The following is a 24,929-nucleotide window of genomic DNA, read 5'->3' on the forward strand; positions in this document are numbered from 1 at the left end:
GCAGGGATATCTGGCCTTATTTCGCGTCAGGGCATTGCGGTGTCCATTCCACTTGAGGCCGCAAACTCAGGGTCCCTCTCACATACCTAGAGCTGAGAGAAGCCTCCTCTTGAGGTGCTTGTGGTAAGGTGGTATTCCTCTGGAGTCGAAGCCAGGGACTAACCTCTCATCTCGAGTTGATTTTTGGTCCAAGGAGCTCTTTCGTGTTGCTACAATGACCTCAGGATCCCTCCAGCCTTGAAACAGTGTTCCTGGGGATTCTCTCGAGTGCCATCAAGGAAATCAAGGCTCCTTTCATGTGTGATGTGCAACACGGAATTGCTCTGCACGCAGTGCAGGGGAATCGGGGATCATCTCGCGGCGAGGGGGAAGTCTCAGGGTTTTTCTCGAGTTGCGGCGGGAACCTGGGGTTTATCCTCGAGTTAAGACGGAGATGGCCCTTCCACACACGTGTTTGTTCAGTGACGTCAGGACTCCTGCCTAGTTGCGAGGGACAAGTCGGGATTCTCCTCGAGGCTTGGCAGGGCAATTGGGACACCTCTCCAGCTGAGGGGGGAGACCAAGGGTCCCCTTCGACGTGCCACAGGAATCCTGGGACTCCTATCACGTTTCACGAGGAGTCAGGCTTCGTCTCCTAGGAGGCACTGATATCCGCGTACCTCTGGAGTTTTTAAAGGAAGTGAGGCCTCCGGTCGCGATGAGGTGGGGAACGAAGTCTTTCTCTGCGGTCTCCACAGGGGATTCAGACATCCTTGCATCTTGGGAGATGCAAGACGAGCCTGCATTCAAGTCACTGCAGGGATATCCGGCCTTCTTTCGAGTCACGGCATCGCGGTCTCCATTCCAATTGAGGCCGCAAACTCAGGGTCCTTCTCACATACCTAGAGCTGAGAGAAGCCTCCTCTTGAGGTGCTTGTGGTAAGGTGGTATTCCTCTGCAGTCGAAGCCAGGGACTAACCTCTCATCTCGAGTTGATTTTTGGTCCACGGAGAACTTTCGTGTTGCTACAGTGACCTCAGGATTCCTCTAGCAGTGAAACAGTGTTCTTGGGGTTTCTCTGGAGTGCCATCAAGGAAATAAAGGCTCCTTTCATGTGTGATGTGCAACACGGAATTGCTATGCACGCAGTGCAGGGGAATCGGGCCTCATCTCGCGGCGAGGGGGAAGTCTCATGGTTTTTCTCGAGTTGCGGCGGGAACCTGGGGTATACTCTCGAGTTACGACGGGGATGGCCCTTCCACACACGTGTTTGTTCAGCGACGTCAGGACTCCTGCCTAGTTGCGAGGGACAACTCGGGATTCTCCTCGAGGCTTGGCAGGGCTATTGGGACGCCTCTCCAGCTGATGGGGGAGACCAAGGGTCCCTTTCCACGTGCCACAGGAATCCTGGGACTCCTATCAAGTTTCAGGAGGAGTCAGGCATCGTCTCCTTTGGCGGCACTGATCTCCGCGTACCTCTGGAGTTTTCAAAGGATGTGAGGCCTCCGGTCCCGATGAGGTGGGGAAATAGGTATTTCTCTGTGGTCTGCACAGGGGATTCAGACATCCTTTCTTCTTGGGACATGCAAGACGAGCCCGCATTCAAGTCACTGCAGGGATATCCGGCCTTATTTCGAGTCAGGGCATCGCGGTGACCATTCCACTTGAGGCCGCAAACTCAGGGTCCCTCTCACATACCTAGAGCTGAGAGAAGCCTCCTCTTGAGGTGCTTGTGGTAAGGTGGTATTCCTCTGGAGTCGAAGCCAGGGAATAACCTCTCATCTCGAGTTGATTTTTGGTCCACGGAGCTCTATGCTGTTGCTCCAGTGACCTCAGGATCCCTCTAGCCTTGAAACAGTGTTCTTGGGGTTTCTCTGGAGTGCCATCAAGGAAATCAAGGCTCCTTTCATGTGTGATGTGCAACACGGAATTGCTCTGCACGTAGTGCAGGGGAATCGGGCCTCATCTCGCGGCGAGGGGGAAGTCTCATGGTTTTTCTCGAGTTGCGGTGGGAACCTTGGATATATCCTCGAGTTACGACGGGGATGGCCCTTCCACACACGTGTTTGTTCAGCGATGTCAGGACTCCTGCCTAGTTGACAGGGACAACTCGGGATTCTCCTCGAGGCTTGGCAGGGCAATTGGGACGCCTCTCCAGCTGAGGGGGGAGACCAAGGGTCCCTTTCCACGTGCCACAGGAATCCTGGGACTCCTATCAAGTTTCACGAGGAGTCAGGCATCGTCTCCTTTGGAGGCACTGATCTCCGGGTCCCTCTGGAGTTTTCAAAGGATGTGAGGCCTCCGGTCGCGATGAAGTTGGGAACTAGGTCTTTCTCTGTGGTCTCCACAGGGGATTCAGACATCCTTTCCTCTTGGGAGATGCAAGACGAGCCTGCATTCAAGTCACTGCAGAGATATCCGGCCTTCTTTCGCGTCAGGGCATCGCGGTGTCCATTCCAATTGAGGCCGCAAAATCAGGGTCCCTCTCACATACCTAGAGATGAGAGAAGCCTCCTATTGAATTGCTTGTGGTAAGGTGGTATTCCTCTGGAGTCGAAGCCAGGGACTAACCTCTGATCTCGAGTTAATTTTTGGTCCACGTAGCTCTTTCTTGTTGCTACAGTGACCTCAGGATCCCTCTAGCCTTGAAACAGTGTTCTTGCGGTTTCTCTGGAGTGCCATCAAGGAAATCAAAACTCCTTTCATGTGTGATGTGCAACACCGAATTGCTCTGCACGCAGTGCAGGAGAATCGGGCCTCATTTCCTGGCGAGGGGGAAGTCTCATGGTTTTTCTCGAGTTGCGGGGGGAACCTGGGGTATATCCTCGAGTTACGACGGGGATGACCCTTCCACACACGTGTTTGTTCAGCGACGTCAGGACTCCTGCCTAGTTGCGAGGGACAACTCGGGATTCTCCTCGATGTTTGGCAGGGCAATTGGGACGCCTCTCCAGCTGAGGCGGGAGACCAAGGGTCCCTTTCCACATGCCACAGGAATCCTGGGACTCCTATCAAGTTCATGAGTAGTCAGTCATCGTCTCATTTGGAGGCACTGATCTCCGCCTACCTCTGGAGTTTTCAAAGGATGTGAGGCCTCCGGTAGCGATGAGGTGGGGAACTAGGTCTTTCTCTGTGGTCTCCACAGGGGATTCAGACATCCTTTCGTCTTGGGAGATGCAAGACGAGCCTGCATTCAAGTCACTGTAGGGATATCCGGCCTTCTTTCGAGTCAGGGCATCGCGGTGTCCATTCCACTTGAGGCCGCAAACTCAGGTTCCCTCTCACATACCTAGAGCTGAGAGAAGCCTCCTCTTGAGGTGCTTGTGGTAAGGTGGTAATCCTCTGGAGTCGATGTCAGGGACTAACCTCTCATCTCGAGTTGATTTTTGGTCCACGGAGCTTTATGCTGTTGCTCCAGTGACCTCAGGATCCCTCTAGCCTTGAAACAGTGTTCTTGGGTTTTCTCTGGAGTGCTATCAAGGAAATCAAGGCTCCTTTCATGTGTGATGTGCAACACGGAATTGCTCTGCACGCAGTGCAGGGGAATCGGGCCTCATCTCGCGGCGAGGGGGAAGTGTCATGGTTTTTCTCGAGTTGCGGAGGGAACCTGGGGTATATTCTCGAGTTACGGCGGGGATGGCCCTTCCACACACGTGTTTGTTCAGCGACGTCAGAACTCCTGCCTAGTTGAGAGGGACTACTCGGGATTCTCCTCGAGGCTTGGCAGGGCAATTGGGACGCCTCTCCAGGTGAGGCGGGAGAACAAGGGTCCCTTTCCACGTGCCACAGGAATCTTGGGACTCCTATCAAGTTTCACGAGGAGTCAGGCATCGTCTCCTTTGGAGGCACTGATCTCCGCGTACCTCTGGAGTTTTCAAAGGATGTGAGGCCTCCGTTCGCGATGAGGTGGGGAACTAGGTCTTTCTCTGTGGGTTAACTGCGGATTCAGACATCCTTTCATCTTGGGAGATGCAAGACGAGCCTGCATTCAAGTCACTGCAGGGATATCCGGCCTTCTTTCGAGTCAGGGCATCCCGGTCTCCATTCCAATTGAGGCCGCAAACTCAGGGTCCCTCTCACATACCTAGAGCTGAGAGAAACCTCCTATTGAATTGCTTGTGGTAAGGTGGTATTCCTCTGGAGTCGAAGCCAGTGACTAACGTCTCATCTCGAGTTGATTTTTGGTCCACGGAGCTCTTTCGTGTTGCTACAGTGACCTCAGGATCCCTCTAGCCTTGAAACAGTGTTCTTGGGGTTTCTCTGGAGTGCCATTAAGGAAATCAAGGCTCCTTTCATGTGTGATGTGCAGCACGGAACTACTCTGCACGCAGTGCGGGGGAATCGGGGATCATCTCGCGGCGAGGGGGAAGTCTCATGGTTTTTCTCGACTTGCGGCGGAAACCTGGGGTATATTCTCGAGTTAAGACAGGCATCGCCCTTCCACACACGTGTTTGTTCAGCGACGTTAGGACTCCTGCCTAGTTGCGAGGGACAATTCAGGATTTTCCTCGAGGCTTAGCAGGGCAATTTGGACGCCTCTCCAGCTGAGGCAGGAGACCAAGGTTCCATTTCCACGTGCCACAGGAATCCTGGGACTCCTGTCAAGTTTCACGAGGAATCAGGCATCGTCACCTTTGGAGGCACTGATCTCCGCGTCCCTCTGGAGCTTTCAAAGGATGTGAGGCCTCCGGTCGGGATGAGGTGGGGAACTAGGTCTTTCTCTGTGGTCTCCACAAGGGATTCAGACATCCTTTCGTCTTGGGAGATGCAAGACCAGCCTGCATTCAAGGCACTGCAGGGATATCCGGCCTTATTTCGAGTCAGGGAATTGCGGTGTCCATTCCACTTGAGGCCGCAAACTCAGGGTCCCTCTCACATACCTACAGCTGAGAGAAGACTCCTCTTGAGGTGCTTGTAGTAAGTTCGTATTCCTCTGGATTCGAAGCCAGGGACTAACCTCTCATCTCGAGTTGACTTTTGGTCCACGGAGCTCTATGCTGTTGCTCCAGTGACCTAAGGATACCTCTAGCCTTGAAACAGTGTTCTTGGGGTTTCTCTGGAGTGCCATCAAGGAAATCAAGGCTCCTTTCATGTGTGATGTGCAACACGGAATTGCTCTGCACGCAGTGCAGGGGAATCGGGCCTCATCTCGCGGCGATGGGGGTCTCATGGTTTTTCTCGATTTGCGGTGGGAACCTTGGGTATATCCTCGAGTTACGACGGGGATGGCCCTTCCACACACGTGTTTGTTCAGCGACGTCAGGACTCCTGCCTAGTTGCGAGGGACAACTTGGGATTCTCCTCGAGGCTTGGCAGGGAAATAGGGACGCCTCTCCAGCTGAGGCATGAGACCAAGGGTCCCTTTCCACCTGCCACAGGAATCCTGGGACTCCTATCAAGTTTCACGAGGAGTCAGGCGTCGTCTATTTTGGAGGCACTGATCTCCGCGTACGTCTGGAGCTTTCAAAGGATGTGAGGCCTCCGGTCGCGATGAGGTGGGGAACTAGGTCTTTCTCTGTGGTCTCCACAGGGGATTCAGACATCCTTTCTTCTTGGGAGATGCAAGACGAGCCTGCATTCAAGGCACTGCAGAAATATTCGGCCTTATTTCGAGTCAGGGCATCGCGGTTTCCATTCCACTTAAGGCCGCAAACTCAGGGTCCCTCTCACATACCTAGAGCTGAGAGAAGCCTCCTCTTGAGGTGCTTGTGGTAAGGTGGTATTCCTCTGGAGTCGAAGCCAGGGACTAACCTCTCATCTCGAGTTGATTTTTGGTCCACGGAGCTCTATGCTGTTACTCCAGTGACCTCAGGATCCCTCTAGCCTTGAAACAGTGTTCTTGGGGTTTCTCTGGAGTGCCATCAAGGAAATCAAGGCTCCTTTCATGTGTGATGTGCAACAGGGAATTGCTCTGCACGCAGTGCAGGGGAATCGGGCCTCATCTCGCGGCGAGGGGGAAGTCTCCTGGTTTTTCTCGAGTTGCGGCGGGAACCTGGGGTATATTCTCGAGTTACGACGGGAATGGGCCTTCCACACACGTGTTTGTTCAGCAACGTCAGGACTCCTGCCTAGTTGTGAGGGACAACTCGGGATTCTCCTCGAGGCTTGGTAGGACAATTGGGACGCCTCTCCAGCTGAGGCGGGAGAACAAGGGTCCCTTTCCACGTGCCACAGTAATCCTGGGACTCCTATCAATTTTAACGAGGAGTCAGGCATCGTTTCCTTTGGAGGCACTGATCTCTGGGTCCCTCTGGAGTTTTTAAAGGATGTGAGGCCTCCGGTCGGGATGAAGTCGAGAACTAGGTCTTTCTCTGTGGTCTCCACAGGGGATTCAGACATCCTTTCGTCTTGGGAGATGCAAGACGAGCCTGCATTCAAGTCACTGCAGGGATATTCGGCCTTATTTCGAGTCAGGGAATCGCGGTGTCCATTCCACTTGAGGCCGCAAACTCAGGGTCCCTCTCACATACCTAGAGCTGAGAGAAGCCTCCTCTTGAGGTACTTGTGGTAAGGTGGTATTCCTCTGGAGTCGAAGCCAGGGACTAACCTCTCATCTCGAGTTGATTTTTGGTCCACGGAGCTCTTTCGTGTTGCTACAATGACCTCAGGATCCCTCCAGCCTTGAAACAGTGTTCTTGGGGATTCTCTCGAGTGCCATCAAGGAAATCAAGGCTCCTTTCATGTGTGATGTGCAACACGGAATTGCTCTGCACGCAGTGCAGGGGAATCGGGGATCATCTCGCGGCGAGGGGGAAGTCTCATGGTTTTTCTCGAGTTGCGGCGGGAACCTGGGGTATATTCTCGAGTTAAGACGGGGATGGCCCTTCCACACACGTGTTTGCTCAGGGACATCAGGACTCGTGCCTAGTTGTGAGGGACAACTCGGGATTCTCCTCGAGGCTTGGCAGGGCAATTGGGACGCCTCTCCAGCTGAGGCGGGAGACCAAGGGTCCCTTTCCACGTGCCACAGGAATCCTGGGGCTCCTATCAAGTTTCACCAGGAGTCAGGCACCGTCTCCTTTGGAGGCACTGATCTCCGCGTACTTCTGGAGTTTTCAAAGGATGTGAGGCCTCCGGTCGCGATGAGGTGGGGAACTAGGTCTTTCTATGTGGTCTCCACAGGGGATTCAGACATCCTTTCGTCTTGGGAGATGCAAGACGAGCCTGCATTCAAGTCACTACAGGGATATCCGGCCTTATTTCGAGTCAGGGCATCGCGGTGTCCAATCCACTTGAGGCCACAAGCTCAGGGTCCCTCTCACATACCTAGAGCTGAGAGAAGCCTCCTCCTGAGGTGCTAGTTGTAAGGTGGGATTCCGCAGGATTCGCAGCCAGGGACTAACCTCTCATCTCGAGTTGATTTTTGGTCCACGAATCTCTTTCGTATTGCTACAGTGACCTCAGGATCCCTCTAGCCTTGAAACAGTGTTCTTGGGTTTCCTCTGGAGTGCCATCAAGGAAATCAAGGCTCCTTGCATGTGTGATGTGCAACACCGACTTGCTCTGCACGCAATGCAGGGGAATCGGGTCTCATCTCGCGGCGAGGGGGAAGTCTCATGGTTTTTCTCGAGTTGTGGCGGGAACCTGGGGTATATTCTCGAGTTACGACTGGGATGGCCCTTCCACACACGTGTTTGTTCAGCGACGTCAGGACTCCTGCCTAGTTGCGAGGGTCAACTCGGGATTCTCCTCGAGGCTTGGCAGGGCAATTGGGACGCCTCTCCAGCTGAAGCGGGAAACCAAGGGTCCCTTTCCACGTGCCACAGGAATCCTGGGACTCCCATCAAGTTTCACGAGGAGTCAGTCATCGTCTCCTTTGGAGGCACTGATCTCCGCGTACATCTGGAGTTTTCAACAGATGTGAGGCCTCCGGTCTTGATGAGGTGGGGAACGAGGTCTTTCTCTGTGGTATCCACAGGGGATTCAGACATCCTTTAGTCTTGGGAGATGCAAGACGAGCCTGCATTCAAGTCACTGCAGGGATATCCGGCCTTATTTCGAGTCAGGGCATCGCATTGTCCATTCCACTTGAGGCCGCAGATTCAGGGTCCCTCTCACATACCTAGAGCTGAGAGAAGCCTCCTCTTGAGGTGCTTGTGGTAAGGTGGTATTCCTCTGGGGTCGAAGCCAGGGACTAACCTCTCATCTTGAGTTTATTCTTGGTCCACGGAGCTCTTTATTGTTGCTACAGTGACCTCAGGATCCCTCTAGCCTTGAAACAGTGTTCTTGGGGTTTCTCTGGAGTGCCATGAAGGAAATCAAGGCTCCTTTCATGTGTGATGTGCAACACGGAATTGCCCTGCACGCAGTGTTGGGAAATCGGGCCTCATCTTGCGGCGACGGGCAAGTCTCATGGTTTTTCTCGAGTTGCGGCGGGAAACTAGGGTATATTCTCGATTTACGACGGGGATGGCCCTTCCACACACGTGTTTGTTCAGCGACGTCAGGACTCCTGCCTAGTTGCGAGGGACAACTCGGGATTCTCCTCGAGGCTTGGCAGGGGAATTGGGACGCCTCTCCAGCTGAGGCGGGAGACCAAGGGTCCCTTTTGACGTGCCCCAGGAATCCTGGGACTCCTATCAAGTTTCACGAGGAGTCAGGCATCGTCTCCTTTGGAGGCACTGATCTCCCCGTACCTCTGGAGTTTTCAAAGGATGTGAGGCCTCCGGTCGCGATGAGGTGGGGAACTAGGTCTTTCTCTGTGGTCTCAACAGGGGATTCAGACATCCTTTCGTCTTGGGAGATGCAAGACGAGCCTGCATTCAAGTCACTGCAGGGATATTCGGCCTTCTTTCGAGTCAGGGCATCGCGGTGTCCATTCCACTTGAGGCCGCAAACTCAGGGTCCCTCTCACATACCTAGAGCTGAGAGAAGCCTCCTCTTGAGGTGCTTGTGGTAAGGTGGTATTCCTCTGGAGTCGAAGCCAGGGACTAACCTCTCATCTCGAGTTGATTTTTGGTCCACGGAGCTCTTTCGTATTGCTACAGTGACCTCAGGATCCCTCTAGCCTTGAAACAGTGTTCTTGGGTTTCCTCTGGAGTGCCATCAAGGAAATCAAGGCTCCTTGCATGTGTGATGTGCAACACCGAATTGCTCTGCACGCAATGCAGGGGAATCGGGTCTCATCTCGCGGCGAGGGGGAAGTCTCATGGTTTTTCTCGAGTTGTGGCGGGAACCTGGGGTATATTCTCGAGTTACGACTGGGATGGCCCTTCCACACACGTGTTTGTTCAGCGACGTCAGGACTCCTGCCTAGTTGCGAGGGTCAACTCGGGATTCTCCTCGAGGCTTGGCAGGGCAATTGGGACGCCTCTCCAGCTGAGGCGGGAAACCAAGGGTCCCTTTCCACGTGCCACAGGAATCCTGGGACTCCCATCAAGTTTCACGAGGAGTCAGTCATCGTCTCCTTTGGAGGCACTGATCTCCGCGTACATCTGGAGTTTTCAACAGATGTGAGGCCTCCGGTCTTGATGAGGTGGGGAACGAGGTTTTTCTCTGTGGTATCCACAGGGGATTCAGACATCCTTTAGTCTTGGGAGATGCAAGACGAGCCTGCATTCAAGTCACTGCAGGGATATCCGGCCTTATTTCGAGTCAGGGCATCGCATTGTCCATTCCACTTGAGGCCGCAGATTCAGGGTCCCTCTCACATACCTAGAGCTGAGAGAAGCCTCCTCTTGAGGTGCTTGTGGTAAGGTGGTATTCCTCTGGGGTCGAAGCCAGGGACTAACCTCTCATCTTGAGTTGATTCTTGGTCCACGGAGCTCTTTCTTGTTGCTACAGTGACCTCAGGATCCCTCTAGCCTTGAAACAGTGTTCTTGGGGTTTCTCTGGAGTGCCATGAAGGAAATCAAGGCTCCTTTCATGTGTGATGTGCAACACGGAATTGCCCTGCACGCAGTGTTGGGAAATCGGGCCTCATCTTGCGGCGAGGGGCAAGTCTCATGGTTTTTCTCGAGTTGCGGCGGGAACCTAGGGTATATTCTCGATTTATGACGGGGATGGCCCTTCCACACACATGTTTGTTCAGCGACGTCAGGACTCCTGCCTAGTTGCGAGGGACAACTCGGGATTCTCCTCGAGGCTTGGCAGGGGAATTGGGACGCCTCTCCAGCTGAGGCGGGAGACCAAGGGTCCCTTTTGACGTGCCCCAGGAATCCTGGGACTCCTATCAAGTTTCACGAGGAGTCAGGCATCGTCTCCTTTGGAGGCACTGATCTCCCCGTACCTCTGGAGTTTTCAAAGGATGTGAGGCCTCCGGTCGCGATGATGTGGGGAACTAGGTCTTTCTCTGTGGTCTCAACAGGGGATTCAGGCATTCTTTCGTCTTGGGAGATGCAAGACGAGCCTGCATTCAAGTCACTGCAGGGATATCCATCCTTATTTCGAGTCAGGGCATTGTGGAGACATTCCACTTGAGGCCGCAAACTCAGCGTCCCTCTCACATACCTAGAGCTGAGAGAAGCCTCCTCTTGAGGTGCTTGTGGTAAGGTGGTATTCCTCTGCAGTCGAAGCCAGGGACTAACCTCTCATCTCGAGGTGATTTTTGGTCCACGGAGCTCTTTTGTGTTGCTACAGTGACCTCAGGATCCCTCTAGCCTTGAAACAGTGTTCTTGGGGTTTCTCTGGAGTGCCATCAAGGAAATCAAGGCTCCTTTCATGTGTGATGTGCAACACGGAATTGCTCTGCACACAGTGCAGGGGAATCGGGCCTCATCTCGCGGCAAGGGCGAAGTCTCATGGTTTTTCTCGAGTTGCAGCGGGAACCTGGGGTATATTCTCGAGTTACGACGGGGATGGCCCTTCCACACACGTGTTTGTTCAGCGACGTCAGGACTCCTGCCTAGTTGCGAGGGACAACTCGGGATTCTCCTCGAGGCTTGGCACGGCAATTGGGACCCCTCTCCAGCTGAGGCGGGAGACCAAGGGTCTCTTTCCAAGTGCCACAGGAATCCTGGGACTCCTATCAAGTTTCACGAGGAGTGAGACATCGTCTCCTTTGGAGACACTGTTCTCCGCGTACCTCTGGAGATTTCAAAGGATGTGAGGCCTCCTGTCGCGATGAGGTGGCGATCTAGGCCTCTCTCTGTGGTTTCCACAGGGGATTCAGACATCCTTTCGTCTTGGGAGATGCAAGACGAGCCTGCATTCACGTCACTGCAGGGATATCCGGCCTTATTTCGAGTCAGGGCATCACAGTGTCAATTCCCCTTGAGGCCGCAAACTCAGGGTCCCTCTCACATACCTAGAGCTGAGAGAAGCCTCCTCTTGAGGTGCTTGTGGTAAGGTGGTATTCCTCTGGAGTCGAAGCCAGGAACTAACCTCTCATCTCGAGTTGATTTTTGGTACACGGAGCTCTGTCGTGTTGCTACAGTGACCTCAGGATCCCTCTAGCCTTGAAACAGTGTTCTTAGGGTTTCTCTGGAGTGCCATGAAGGAAATCAAGGCTCCTTTCATGTGTGATGTGCAAAACGGAATTGCTCTGCAGGCAGTGCAGGGGAATCGGGCCTCTTCTCGCGGCGAGTGGGCAGTCTCATGGTTTTTCTCGAGTTGCGGCGGGAACCTGGGGTATATTCTCGAGTTACGTCGAGAATGGCCCTTCCACACACGTGTTTGTTCAGCGACGTCATGACTCCTGCCTAGTTGCGAGGGACAACTCGGGATTCTCCTCGAGGCTTGGCAGGGCAATTGGGACGCCTCTCCAGCTGAGGCGGGAGACCAAGGGTCCCTTTCCACGTGCCACTGGAATCCTGGGACTCCTATCAAGTTTCACATGGAGTCAGGCATCGTCTCCTTTGGAGGCACTGATCTCCGCGTACCTCTGGAGTTTTCAAAGGATGTGAGGCCTCCGGTCGCGATGAGGTGGGGAACTAGGTGTTTCTCTGTGGTCTCCACAGGGGATTCAGACATCCTTTCGTCTTGGGAGATGCAAGACGAGCCTGCATTCAAGTCACTGCAGGGATATCCGGCCTTATTTCGAGTCAGGGCATTGCGGTGTCCATTCCACTTGAGGCCGCAAACTCAGGGTCCCTCTCACATACCTAGAGCTGAGAGAAGCTTCCACCTGAGGTGCTTGTGGTAAGGTGGGATTCCGCTGGAGTCGAAGCCAGGGACTAACCTCTCATCTCGAGTTGATTTTTGATCCACGAAGCTCTTTTGTGTTGCTACAGTGACCTCAGGATCCCTCTAGCCTTGAAACAGTGTTCTTGGGGTTTCTCGGGAGTGCCATCAAGGAAATCAAAGCTCCTTGCATGTGTGATGTGCAACACGGAATTGCTCTGCACACAGTGCAGGGGAATCGGGCCTCATCTCGCGGCGAGGGAGAAGTCTCATGGTTTTTCTCGAGTTGCGGCGGGAACCTGGGGTATATTCTCGAGTTACGACGGGGATGGCCCTTCCACACACGTTTGTTCAGCGACGTCAGGACTCCTGCCTAGTTGCGAGGGACAACTCGGGATTCTCATCGAGGCTTGGCAGGGCAATTGGGACGCCTCTCCAGCTGAGGCGGGAGACCAAGGGCCCCTTTCCACGTGCCCCAGGAATCCTGGGACTCCTATCAAGTTTCACGAGGAGTCAGGCATCGTGTCCTTTGGAGACACTGATCTCCGCGTACCTATGGAGTTTTCAAAGGATGTGAGGTCTCCGGTCGCGATGAGGTGGGGAACTAGGTCTCTCTCTGTGGTTTCCACAGGGGATTCAGACATCCTTTCGTCTTGGGAGATGCAAGACGAGCCTGCATTCAAGTCACTGCAGGGATGTCCGGCCTTATTTCGAGTCAGGGCATCCCGGTGTCAATTCCACTTAAGGCCGCAAACTCAGGGTCCCTCTCATATACCTAGAGCTGAGAGAAGCCTCCTTTGAGGTGCTTGTGGTAAGGTGGAATTCCTCTGGAGTTGAAGCCAGGGACTAACCTCTCATCTCGAGGTGATTTTTGGTCCACGTAACTCTTTCGTGTTGCTACAGTGACCTCAGGATCCCTCTAGCCTTGAAACAGTGTTCTTGGGGTTTCTCTGGAGTGACATCAAGGAAATCAAGGCTCCTTTCATGTGTGATGTGCAACACGGAATTGCTCTGCACGCAGTGCAGGGGAATCGGGCCTCTTCTCGTGGCGAGTGGGAAGTCTCGTGGTTTTTCTCGAGTTGCGGCGGGAACCTGGGGTATATTCTCGAGTTACGTCGAGAATGGCCCTTCTACACACGTGTTTGTTCAGCGACGTCATGACTCCTGCCTAGTTGCGAGGGACAACTCGGGATTCTCCTCGAGGCTTGGCAGGGCAATTGGGAAACCTCTCCAGCTGAGGCGGGAGACCAAGGGTCCCTTTCAACGTGCCACTGGAATCCTGGGACTCCTATCAATTTTCACGAGGAGTCAGGCATCGTCTCCTTTGGAGGCACGGATCTCCGCATACCTCTGGAGTTTTCAAAGGATGTGAGGCCTCCGGTCGCGATGAGGTGGGTAACTAGGTCTTTCTCTGTGGTCTCCACAGGGGATTCAGACATCCTTTCGTCTTGGGAGATGCAAGACGAGCCTGCATTCAAGTCACTGCAGGGATATCCGGCCTTATTTCGAGTCAGGGCATCGCGGTGTCCATTCCACTTGAGGCCGCAAACTCAGGGTCCCTCTCACATACCTAGAGCTGAGAGAAGCTTCCTCCTGAGGTGCTTGTGGTAGGTGGGATTCCGCTGGTGTCGAAGCCAGGGAGTAACCTCTCATCTCGAGTTGATTTTTGGTCCACGAAGCTCTTTCGTATTGCTACAGTGACCTCAGGATCACTCTAGCCTTGAAACAATGTTCTTGGGTTTCCTCTGGAGTGCCATCAAGGAAATCAAGGCTCCTTGCATGTGTGATGTGTAACACCGAATTGCTCTGCACGCAGTGCAGGGGAATCGGGTCTCATCTCGCGGCGAGGGGAAGTCTCATGGTTTTTCTCGAGTTGCGGCGGGAACCTGGGGTATATTCTCGAGTTACGACGGGGATGGCCCTTTCACACACGTGTTTGTTCAGCGACGTCAGGACTCCTGCCTAGTTGCGACGGACAACTCGGGATTCTCCTCGAGGCTTGGCACGGCAATTGGGACGCCTCTCCAGCTGAGGCTGGAGACCAAGGGTCCCTTTCCACGTGCCACAGGAATCCAGGGACTCCTATCAAGTTTCACGAGGAGTCAGGCATCGTCTCTTTGGAGGCACTGGTCTCCGCGTACCTCTGGAGTTTTCAAAGGATGTGAGGCCTCCGGTCGCGATGAGGTGGGGAACTAGGTCTTTCTCTGTGTTCTCCACAGGGGATTCAGACATTCTTTCGTCTTGGGACATGCAAGACAAGCCGGCATTCAAGTCACTGCAGGGATATCCGGCCTTATTTCGAGTCAGGGCATCGCGGTGTCCATTTCACTTGAGGCCCCAAACTCAGGGTCCCTCTCACATACCTAGAGCTGAGAGAAGCCTCCTTTGAGGTGCTTGTGGTAAGGTGGTGTTCCTCTGGAGTCAAAGCCAGGAACTAACCTCTCATCTCGAGTTGATTTTTGGTCCACGGAGCTCTTTCGTGTTGCTACAGTGACCTCAGGATCCCTCAAGCCTTGAAACAGTGTTCTTGGGGTTTCTCTGGAGTGCCATCAAGGAAATCAAGGCTCCTTTCCTGTGTGATGTGCAACACGGAGTTCCTCTGCACGCAGTGCAGGGTAATCGGGCCTCATCTCACAGCGAGGGGGAATTCTCATGGTTTTTCTCGAATTGCGGCGGAAACCTGGGGTATATTCTCGAGTTACCACGGGGATGGCCCTTCCACACACGTGTTTGTTCAGCCTCGACAGGACTCCTGCCTAGTTGTTAGGGACAACTCAGGATTCTCCTCGAGGCTTGGCAGGGCAATAGGGACCCCTCTCCAGCTGAGGCGAGAGACCAAGGGTCCCTTTCCACGTGCCACAGCAATCCTGGGATTCCTATCAAGTTTCACGAGGAGTCACGCATCGTCTCCTTTGGAGGCACTGATCTCCGCGTACCTCTGGAGTTTTCAAGGTTGTGAGGCCTCCGCTCGCGATGAAGTGGGGAACTAGGTCTTTCTCTGTGGTCTCCACAGGGGATTCAGACATCCTTTCGTCTTGGGAGATGCAAGACGAGCCTGCATTCAAGTCACTGCGAGATATCCGGCCTTATTTCGAGTCAGGGCATCACGGTGTCCATTCCACTTGAGGCCGCAAACTCAGAGTCCCTCTCACATACCTAGAGCTGAGAGAAGCCTCCTCTTGAGGTGCCTGTGGTAAGGTGGGATTCCTTTGGAGTCGAAGCCAGGGACTAACCTCTCATATCGAGTTCATTTATGGTCCACGGAGTTCTTTCGTGTTGCTACAGTGACCTCAGCATCCCTCTAGCCTTGAAACAGTGTTCTTGGGGTTTCTCTGGAGTGCCATCAAGGAAATCAAGGCTCCTTTCATGTGTGATGTGCAACACGGAGTTCCTCTGCACGCAGTGCAGGGGAATCGGGACTCATCTCGCGGAGAAGGGGAAGTCTCATGGTTTTTCTCGGGTTGCGGCGGGAACCTGGGGTATATTCTCGAGTTACGACGGGGATGGCCCTTCCACCCACGTGTTTGTTCATCGACGTCAGGACTCCTGCCCACTTGCGAGGGACAACTCGGGATTCTCCTCGAGGCTTGGCAGGGCAATTGGGACGCCTCTCCAGCTGAGGCGGGAGACCAAGGGTCCCTTTCCACGTGCCACTGGAATCCTGGGACTCCTATCTAGTTTCACATGGAGTCAGGCATCGTCTCCTTTGGAGGCACTGATCTCCGCGTACCTCTCGAGTTTTCAAAGGATGTGAGGCCTCCGGTCGCGATAAGGTGGGGAACTAGGTCTTTCTCTGTGGTCTCCACAGGGGATTCAGACATCCTTTCGTCTTGGGAGATGCAAGACGAGCCTGCATTCAAGTCACTGCAGGGATATCCGGCCTTATTTCGAGTCAGGGCATTGCGGTGTCCATTCCACTTGAGGCCGCAAACTCAGGGTCCCTCTCACATACCTAGAGCTGAGAGAAGCTTCCACCTGAGGTGCTTGTGGTAAGGTGGGATTCCGCTGGAGTCGAAGCCAGGGACTAACCTCTCATCTCGAGTTGATTTTTGGTCCACGAAGCTCTTTTGTGTTGCTACAGTGACCTCAGCATCCCTCTAGCCTTGAAACAGTGTTCTTGGGGTTTCTCTGGAGTGCCATCAAGGAAATCAAAGCTCCTTGCATGTGTGATGTGCAACACGGAATTGCTCTGCACACATTTCAGGGGAATCGGGCCTCATCTCGCGGCGAGGGAGAAGTCTCATGGTTTTTCTCGAGTTGCGGCGGGAACCTGTGGTATATTCTCGAGTTACGAAGGGGATGGCCCTTCCACACACGTGTTTGTTCAGCGACGTCAGGACTCCTGCCTAGTTGCGAGGGACAACTCGGGATTCTCCTCGAGGCTTGGCAAGGCAATTGGGACGCCTCTCCAGCTGAGGCGGGAGACCAAGGGCCCCTTTCCACGTGCCCCAGGAATCCTGGGACTCCTATCAAGTTTCACGAGGAGTCAGGCATCGTGTCCTTTGGAGACACTGATCTCCGCGTACCTATGGAGTTTTCAAAGGATGTGAGGTCTCCGGTCGCGATGAGGTGGGGAACTAGGTCTCTCTCTGTGGTCTCCACAGGGGATTCAGACATCCTTTCGTCTTGGGAGATGCAAGACGAGCCTGCATTCAAGTCACTGCAGGGATATCCGGCCTTATTCCGAGTCAGGGCATCCCGGGGTCAATTCCACTTAAGGCCGCAAACTCAGGGTCCCTCTCACATACCTAGAGCTGAGAGAAGCCTCCTTTGAGGTGCTTGTGGTAAGGTGGAATTCCTCTGGAGTCGAAGCCAGGGACTAACCTCTCATTTCGAGGTGATTTTTGGTCCACGTAACTCTTTCGTGTTGCTACAGTGACCTCAGGATCCCTCTAGCCTTGAAACAGTGTTCTTGGGGTTTCTCTGGAGTGCCATCAAGGAAATCAAGGCTCCTTTCATGTGTGATGTGCAACACGGAATTGCTCTGCACGCAGTGCAGGGGAATCGGGCCTCTTCTCGCGGCGAGTGGGAAGTCTCGTGGTTTTTCTCGAGTTGCGGCGGGAACCTGGGGTATATTCTCGAGTTACGTCGAGAATGGCCCTTCTACACACGTGTTTGTTCAGCGACGTCATGACTCCTGCCTACTTGCGAGGGACAACTCGGGATTCTCCTCGAGGTTTGGCAGGGCAATTGGGAAACCTCTGCAGCTGAGGCGGGAGACCAAGGGTCCCTTTCAACGTGCCACTGGAATCCTGGGACTCCTATCAATTTTCACGTGGAGTCACCCATCGTCTCCTTTGGAGGCACGGATCTCCGCGTACCTCTGGAGTTTTCAAAGGATGTGAGGCCTCCGGTCGCGATGAGGTGGGTAACTAGGTCTTTCTCTGTGGTTTCCACAGGGGATTCAGACATCCTTTCGTCTTGGGAGATGCAAGACGAGCCTGCATTCAAGTCACTGCAGGGATATCCGGCCTTATTTCGAGTCAGGGCATCGCGTTGTCCATTCCACTTGAGGCCGCAAACTCAGGGTCCCTCTCACATACCTAGAGCTGAGAGAAGCTTCCTCCTGAGGTGCTTGTGGTAGGTGGGATTCCGCTGGTGTCGAAGCCAGGGACTAACCTCTCATCTCGAGTTGATTTTTGGTCCACGAAGCTCTTTCGTATTGCTACAGTGACCTCAGGATCACTCTAGCCTTGAAACAATGTTCTTGGGTTTCCTCTGGAGTGCCATCAAGGAAATCAAGGCTCCTTGCATGTGTGATGTGTAACACCGAATTGCTCTGCACGCAGTGCAGGGGAATCGGGTCTCATCTCGCGGCGAGGGGAAGTCTCATGGTTTTTCTCGAGTTGCGGCGGGAACCTGGGGTATATTCTCGAGTTACGACGGGGATGGCCCTTTCACACACGTGTTTGTTCAGCGACGTCAGGACTCCTGCCTAGTTGCGAGGGACAACTCGGGATTCTCCTCGAGGCTTGGCACGGCAATTGGGACGCCTCTCCAGCTGAGGCTGGAGACCAAGGGTCCCTTTCCACGTGCCACAGGAATCCAGGGACTCCTATCAAGTTTCACGAGGAGTCAGGCATCGTCTCCTTTGGAGGCACTGACCTCCGCATACCTCTGGAGTTTTCAAAGGATGTGAGGCCTCCAGTCGCGATGAGGTGGGGAACTAGGTCTTTCTCTGCGGTCTCCACAGGGGATTCAGACATCCTTTCGTTTTGGGAGATGCAAGACGAGCCTGCATTCAAGTCACTGCAGGGATATCCGGCCTTATTTCGAGTCAGGGCATCCCGGTGTCCATTCCACTTGAGGCCGCAAACTCAGGGTCCCTCTCACATACCTAGAGCTGGGAGAAGCCTCCTCTTGAGGTGCTTGTGGTAAGGTGGTAATCCTCTGGAGTCGAAGCCAGGGACTAACCTCTCATCTCGAGTTGATTTTTGGTCCACGGGGCTCTTTCGTGTTGCTACAGTGACCTCAGGATCCCTCTAGCCTTGAAACAGTGTTCTTGGGGTTTCTCGGGAGTGCCATCAAGGAAATCAAGGCTCCTCTCATGTGTGATGTGCAACACGGAATTGCTCTGCACGCAGTGCAGGGGAATCGGGCCTCATCTCGCGGGGAGGGGGATGTCTCATGGTTTTTCTCGAGTTGCGGCGGGAACTTGGCGTATATTCTCGAGTTACGACGGGGATGGCCCTTCCATACACGTGTTTGTTCAGCGATGTCAGGACTCCTGCCTAGTTGCGAGGGACATCTCGGGATTCTCCTCGAGGCTTAGCACGGCAATTGGGACGCCTCTCCACCTGAGACGGGAGACCAAATGTCTCTTTTGACGTGCCACAGGAATCCTGGGACTCCCATCAAGTTTCACGAGGAGTCAGTCATCGTCTCCTTTGGAGGCACTGATCTCCGCGTATGTCTGGAGTTTTCAACAGATGTGAGGCCTCCCGTCTCGATGAGGCGGGGAACTAGGTCTTTCTCTGTGGTCTCCACAGGGGATTCAGACATCCTTTCGTTTTGGGAGATGCAAGACGAGCCTGCATTCAAGTCACTGCAGGGATATCCGGCCTTATTTCGAGTCAGGGCATCCCGGTGTCCATTCCACTTGAGGCCGCAAACTCAGGGTCCCTCTCACATACCTAGAGCTGGGAGAAGCCTCCTCTTGAGGTGCTTGTGGTAAGGTGGTAATCCTCTGGAGTCGAGCCAGGGACTAACCTCTCATCTCGAGTTGATTTTTGGTCCACGGGGCTGTTTCGTGTTGCTCCAGTGACCTCAGGATCCCTCTAGCCTTGAAACAGTGTTCTTGGGGTTTCTCGGGAGTGCCATCAAGGAAATCATTGCTCCTCTCATGTGTGATGTGCAACACGGAATTGCTCTGCACGCAGTGCAGGGGAATCGGGCCTCATCTCGCGGGGAGGGGGATGTCTCATGGTTTTTCTCGAGTTGCGGCGGGAACTTGGCGTATATTCTCGAGTTACGACGGGGATGGCCCTTCCATACACGTGTTTGTTCAGCGATGTCAGGACTCCTGCGTAGTTGTGAGGGACAACTCGGGATTCTCCTCGAGGCTTAAAACGGCAATTGGGACGCCTCTCCACCTGAGACGGGAGACCAAATGTCTCTTTTGACGTGCCACAGGAATCCTGGGACTCCCATCAAGTTTCACGAGGAGTCAGTCATCGTCTCCTTTGGAGGCACTGATCTCCGCGTACGTCTGGAGTTTTCAACAGATGTGAGGCCTCCCGTCTCGATGAGGTGGGGAACGAGGTCTTTCTCTGTGGTCTCCACAGGGGATTCAGACATCCTTTCGTTTTGGGAGATGCAAGACGAGCCTGCATTCAAGTCACTGCAGGGATATCCGGCCTTATTTCGAGTCAGGGCATACCCGTGTCCATTCCACTTGAGGCCGCAAACTCAGGGTCCTCTCACATACCTAGAGCTGAGAGAAGCCTCCTCTTGAGGTGCTTGTGGTAAGGTGGTATTCCTCTGGAGTCGAAGCCAGGGACTAAACTCTCATCTCGAGGTGATTTTTGGTACACGAAGCTCTGTCGTGTTGCTACAGTGACCTCTGAATCCCTCTAATCTTCAAAAAGTGTTCTTGGGGTTTCTCTGGAGTGCCATCAAGGAAATCAAGGCTCCTTTCATGTGTGATGTGCAACTCGGAATTGCTCTGCACTCAGTGCAGGGGAATAGGGCCTCATCTCGCGGCCAGAGGTAAGTGTAATGGTTTTTCTCAGGTTGCGGCGGGAACTTGGGGTATATTCTCGAGTTACGATGGGGATGGCCCTTCCACACACGTGTTTGTTCAGCGACGTCAGGACTCCTGCCTAGTTGGGAGGAACATCTCGGGATTCTCCTCGAGGCTTGGCAGGGCAATTGGGACGCCTCTCCAGCTGAGGCGGGAGACCAAGGGTCCCTTTGCACGTGCCACAGGTATCCTGGGACTCCTATCAAGTTTCACGAGGAGTCAGGCATCGTCTCCATTGGAGGCACTGATCTCCGTGTACCTCTGGAGTTTTCCAAGGATGTGAGGTCTCCAGTGGTGATGAGGTGGGGAACTAGGTCTTTCTCTGTGGTCTCCACAGGGGATTCAGACATCCGTTCGTCTTGGGAGATGCAAGACGAGCCTGCATTCAAGTCACTGCAGGGATATCCGGCCTTATTTCGAGTCAGGGCATCGCGGTGTCCATTCCACTTGAGGCCGCAAACTCAGGGTCCCTCTCACATACCTAGAGCTGAGAGAAGCCTCCTCTTGAGGTGCTTGTGGAAACGTGGGATACGTCTAGATTCGAATCCAGGGACTAACCTCTCATGTCGAGTTGATTCTTGGTCCACAGAGCTCTTTCGTGTTGCTCCAGTGACCTCAGGATCCCTCTAGCCTTGAAACAGTGTTCTTGGGGTTTCTCTGGAGTGCCATCAAGGAAATCAAGGCTCCTTTCATGTGTGATGTGCAACACGCAATTGCTCTGCACGCAGTGCAGGGGAATCGGGCCTCTTCTCGCGGCGAGTGGGAAGTCTCGTGGTTTTTCTCGAGTTGCGGCGGGAACCTGGGGTATATTCTCGAGTTACGTCGAGAATGGCCCTTCTACACACGTGTTTGTTCAGCGACGTCATGACTCCTGCCTATTTGCGAGGGACAACTCGGGATTCTCCTCGAGGTTTGGCAGGGCAATTGGGAAACCTCTCCAGCTGAGGCGGGAGACCAAGGGTCCCTTTCCACGTGCCACTGGAATCCTGGGACTCCTATCAATTTTCACGTGGAGTCAGGCATCGTCTCCTTTGGAGGCACTGATCTCCGCGTACCTCTGGAGTTTTCAAAGGATGTGAGGCCTCCGGTCGCGATGAGGTGGGTAACTAAGTCTTTCTCTGTGGTCTCCACAGGGGATTCAGACATCCTTTCTTCTTGGGAGATGCAAGACGAGCCTGCATTCAAGTCACTGCAGGGATATCCGGCCTTATTTCGAGTCAGGGCATCGCGGTGTCCATTCCACTTGAGGCCGCAAACTCAGGGTCCCTCTCACATACCTAGAGCTGAGAGAAGCTTCCTCCTGAGGTGCTTGTGGTAGGTGGGATTCCGCTGGTGTCGAAGCCAGGGACTAACCTCTCATCTCGAGTTGATTTTTGGTCCACGAAGCTCTTTCGTATTGCTACAGTGACCTCAGGATCCCTCTAGCCTTGAAACAGTATTCTTGGGTTTCCTCTGGAGTGCCATCAAGGAAATCAAGGCTCCTTGCATGTGTGATGTGCAACACCGAATTGCTCTGCACGCAGTGCAGGGGAATCGGGTCTCATCTCGCGGCGAGGGGAAGTCTCATGGTTTTTCTCGAGTTGCGGCGGGAACCTGGGGTATATTCTCGAGTTACGACGGGGATGGCCCTTTCACACACGTGTTTGTTCAGCGACGTCAGGACTCCTGCCTAGTTGCGAGGGACAACTCGGGATTCTCCTCGAGGCTTGGCACGGCAATTGGGACGCCTCTCCAGCTGAGGCAGGAGACCAAGGGTCCCTTTCCACGTGCCACAGGAATCCAGGGACTCCTATCAAGTTTCACGAGGAGTCAGGCATCGTCTCCTTTGGAGGCACTGACCTCCACATACCTCTGGAGTTTTCAAAGGATGTGAGGCCTCCAGTCGCGATGAGGTGGGGAACTAGGTCTTTCTCTGTGGTCTCCACAGGGGATTCAGACATCCTTTCGTTTTGGGAGATGCAAGACGAGCCTGCATTCAAGTCACTGCAGGGATATCCGGCCTTATTTCGAGTCAGGGCATTGCGGTGTCCATTCCACTTGAGGCCGCAAACTCAGGGTCCCTCTCACATACCTAGAGCTGAGAGAAGCTTCCACCTGAGGTGCTTGTGGTAAGGTGGGATTCCGCTGGAGTCGAAGCCAGGGACTAACCTCTCATCTCGAGTTGATTTTTGGTCCACGAAGCTCTTTTGTGTTGCTACAGTGACCTCAGCATCCCTCTAGCCTTGAAACAGTGTTCTTGGGGTTTCTCTGGAGTGCCATCAAGGAAATCAAAGCTCCTTGCATGTGTGATGTGCAACACGGAATTGCTCTGCACACAGTTCAGGGGAATCGGGCCTCATCTCGCGGCGAGGGAGAAGTCTCATGGTTTTTCTCGAGTTGCGGCGGGAACCTGTGGTATATTCTCGAGTTACGAAGGGGATGGCCCTTCCACACACGTGTTTGTTCAGCGACGTCAGGACTCCTGCCTAGTTGCGAGGGACAACTCGGGATTCTCCTCGAGGCTTGGCAAGGCAATTGGGACGCCTCTCCAGCTGAGGCGGGAGACCAAGGGCCCCTTTCCACGTGCCCCAGGAATCCTGGGACTCCTATCAAGTTTCACGAGGAGTCAGGCATCGTGTCCTTTGGAGACACTGATCTCCGCGTACCTATGGAGTTTTCGAAGGATGTGAGGTCTCCGGTCGCGATGAGGTGGGGAACTAGGTCTCTCTCTGTGGTCTCCACAGGGGATTCAGACATCCTTTCGTCTTGGGAGATGCAAGACGAGCCTGCATTCAAGTCACTGCAGGGATATCCGGCCTTATTCCGAGTCAGGGCATCCCGGGGTCAATTCCACTTAAGGCCGCAAACTCAGGGTCCCTCTCACATACCTAGAGCTGAGAGAAGCCTCCTTTGAGGTGCTTGTGGTAAGGTGGAATTCCTCTGGAGTCGAAGCCAGGGACTAACCTCTCATTTCGAGGTGATTTTTGGTCCACGTAACTCTTTCGTGTTGCTACAGTGACCTCAGGATCCCTCTAGCCTTGAAACAGTGTTCTTGGGGTTTCTCTGGAGTGCCATCAAGGAAATCAAGGCTCCTTTCATGTGTGATGTGCAACACGGAATTGCTCTGCACGCAGTGCAGGGGAATCGGGCCTCTTCTCGCGGCGAGTGGGAAGTCTCGTGGTTTTTCTCGAGTTGCGGCGGGAACCTGGGGTATATTCTCGAGTTACGTCGAGAATGGCCCTTCTACACACGTGTTTGTTCAGCGACGTCATGACTCCTGCCTAGTTGCGAGGGACAACTCGGGATTCTCCTCGAGGTTTGGCAGGGCAATTGGGAAACCTCTGCAGCTGAGGCGGGAGACCAAGGGTCCCTTTCAACGTGCCACTGGAATCCTGGGACTCCTATCAATTTTCACGTGGAGTCACCCATCGTCTCCTTTGGAGGCACGGATCTCCGCGTACCTCTGGAGTTTTCAAAGGATGTGAGGCCTCCGGTCGCGATGAGGTGGGTAACTAGGTCTTTCTCTGTGGTTTCCACAGGGGATTCAGACATCCTTTCGTCTTGGGAGATGCAAGACGAGCCTGCATTCAAGTCACTGCAGGGATATCCGGCCTTATTTCGAGTCAGGGCATCGCGTTGTCCATTCCACTTGAGGCCGCAAACTCAGGGTCCCTCTCACATACCTAGAGCTGAGAGAAGCTTCCTCCTGAGGTGCTTGTGGTAGGTGGGATTCCGCTGGTGTCGAAGCCAGGGACTAACCTCTCATCTCGAGTTGATTTTTGGTCCACGAAGCTCTTTCGTATTGCTACAGTGACCTCAGGATCACTCTAGCCTTGAAACAATGTTCTTGGGTTTCCTCTGGAGTGCCATCAAGGAAATCAAGGCTCCTTGCATGTGTGATGTGTAACACCGAATTGCTCTGCACGCAGTGCAGGGGAATCGGGTCTCATCTCGCGGCGAGGGGAAGTCTCATGGTTTTTCTCGAGTTGCGGCGGGAACCTGGGGTATATTCTCGAGTTACGACGGGGATGGCCCTTTCACACACGTGTTTGTTCAGCGACGTCAGGACTCCTGCCTAGTTGCGAGGGACAACTCGGGATTCTCCTCGAGGCTTGGCACGGCAATTGGGACGCCTCTCCAGCTGAGGCTGGAGACCAAGGGTCCCTTTCCACGTGCCACAGGAATCCAGGGACTCCTATCAAGTTTCACGAGGAGTCAGGCATCGTCTCCTTTGGAGGCACTGACCTCCGCATACCTCTGGAGTTTTCAAAGGATGTGAGGCCTCCAGTCGCGATGAGGTGGGGAACTAGGTCTTTCTCTGCGGTCTCCACAGGGGATTCAGACATCCTTTCGTTTTGGGAGATGCAAGACGAGCCTGCATTCAAGTCACTGCAGGGATATCCGGCCTTATTTCGAGTCAGGGCATCCCGGTGTCCATTCCACTTGAGGCCGCAAACTCAGGGTCCCTCTCACATACCTAGAGCTGGGAGAAGCCTCCTCTTGAGGTGCTTGTGGTAAGGTGGTAATCCTCTGGAGTCGAAGCCAGGGACTAACCTCTCATCTCGAGTTGATTTTTGGTCCACGGGGCTGTTTCGTGTTGCTACAGTGACCTCAGGATCCCTCTAGCCTTGAAACAGTGTTCTTGGGGTTTCTCGGGAGTGCCATCAAG

This window comes from Cervus elaphus, chromosome 32 (genome assembly GCF_910594005.1).
Source record: "Cervus elaphus chromosome 32, mCerEla1.1, whole genome shotgun sequence".
NCBI lineage: Eukaryota > Metazoa > Chordata > Mammalia > Artiodactyla > Cervidae > Cervus > Cervus elaphus.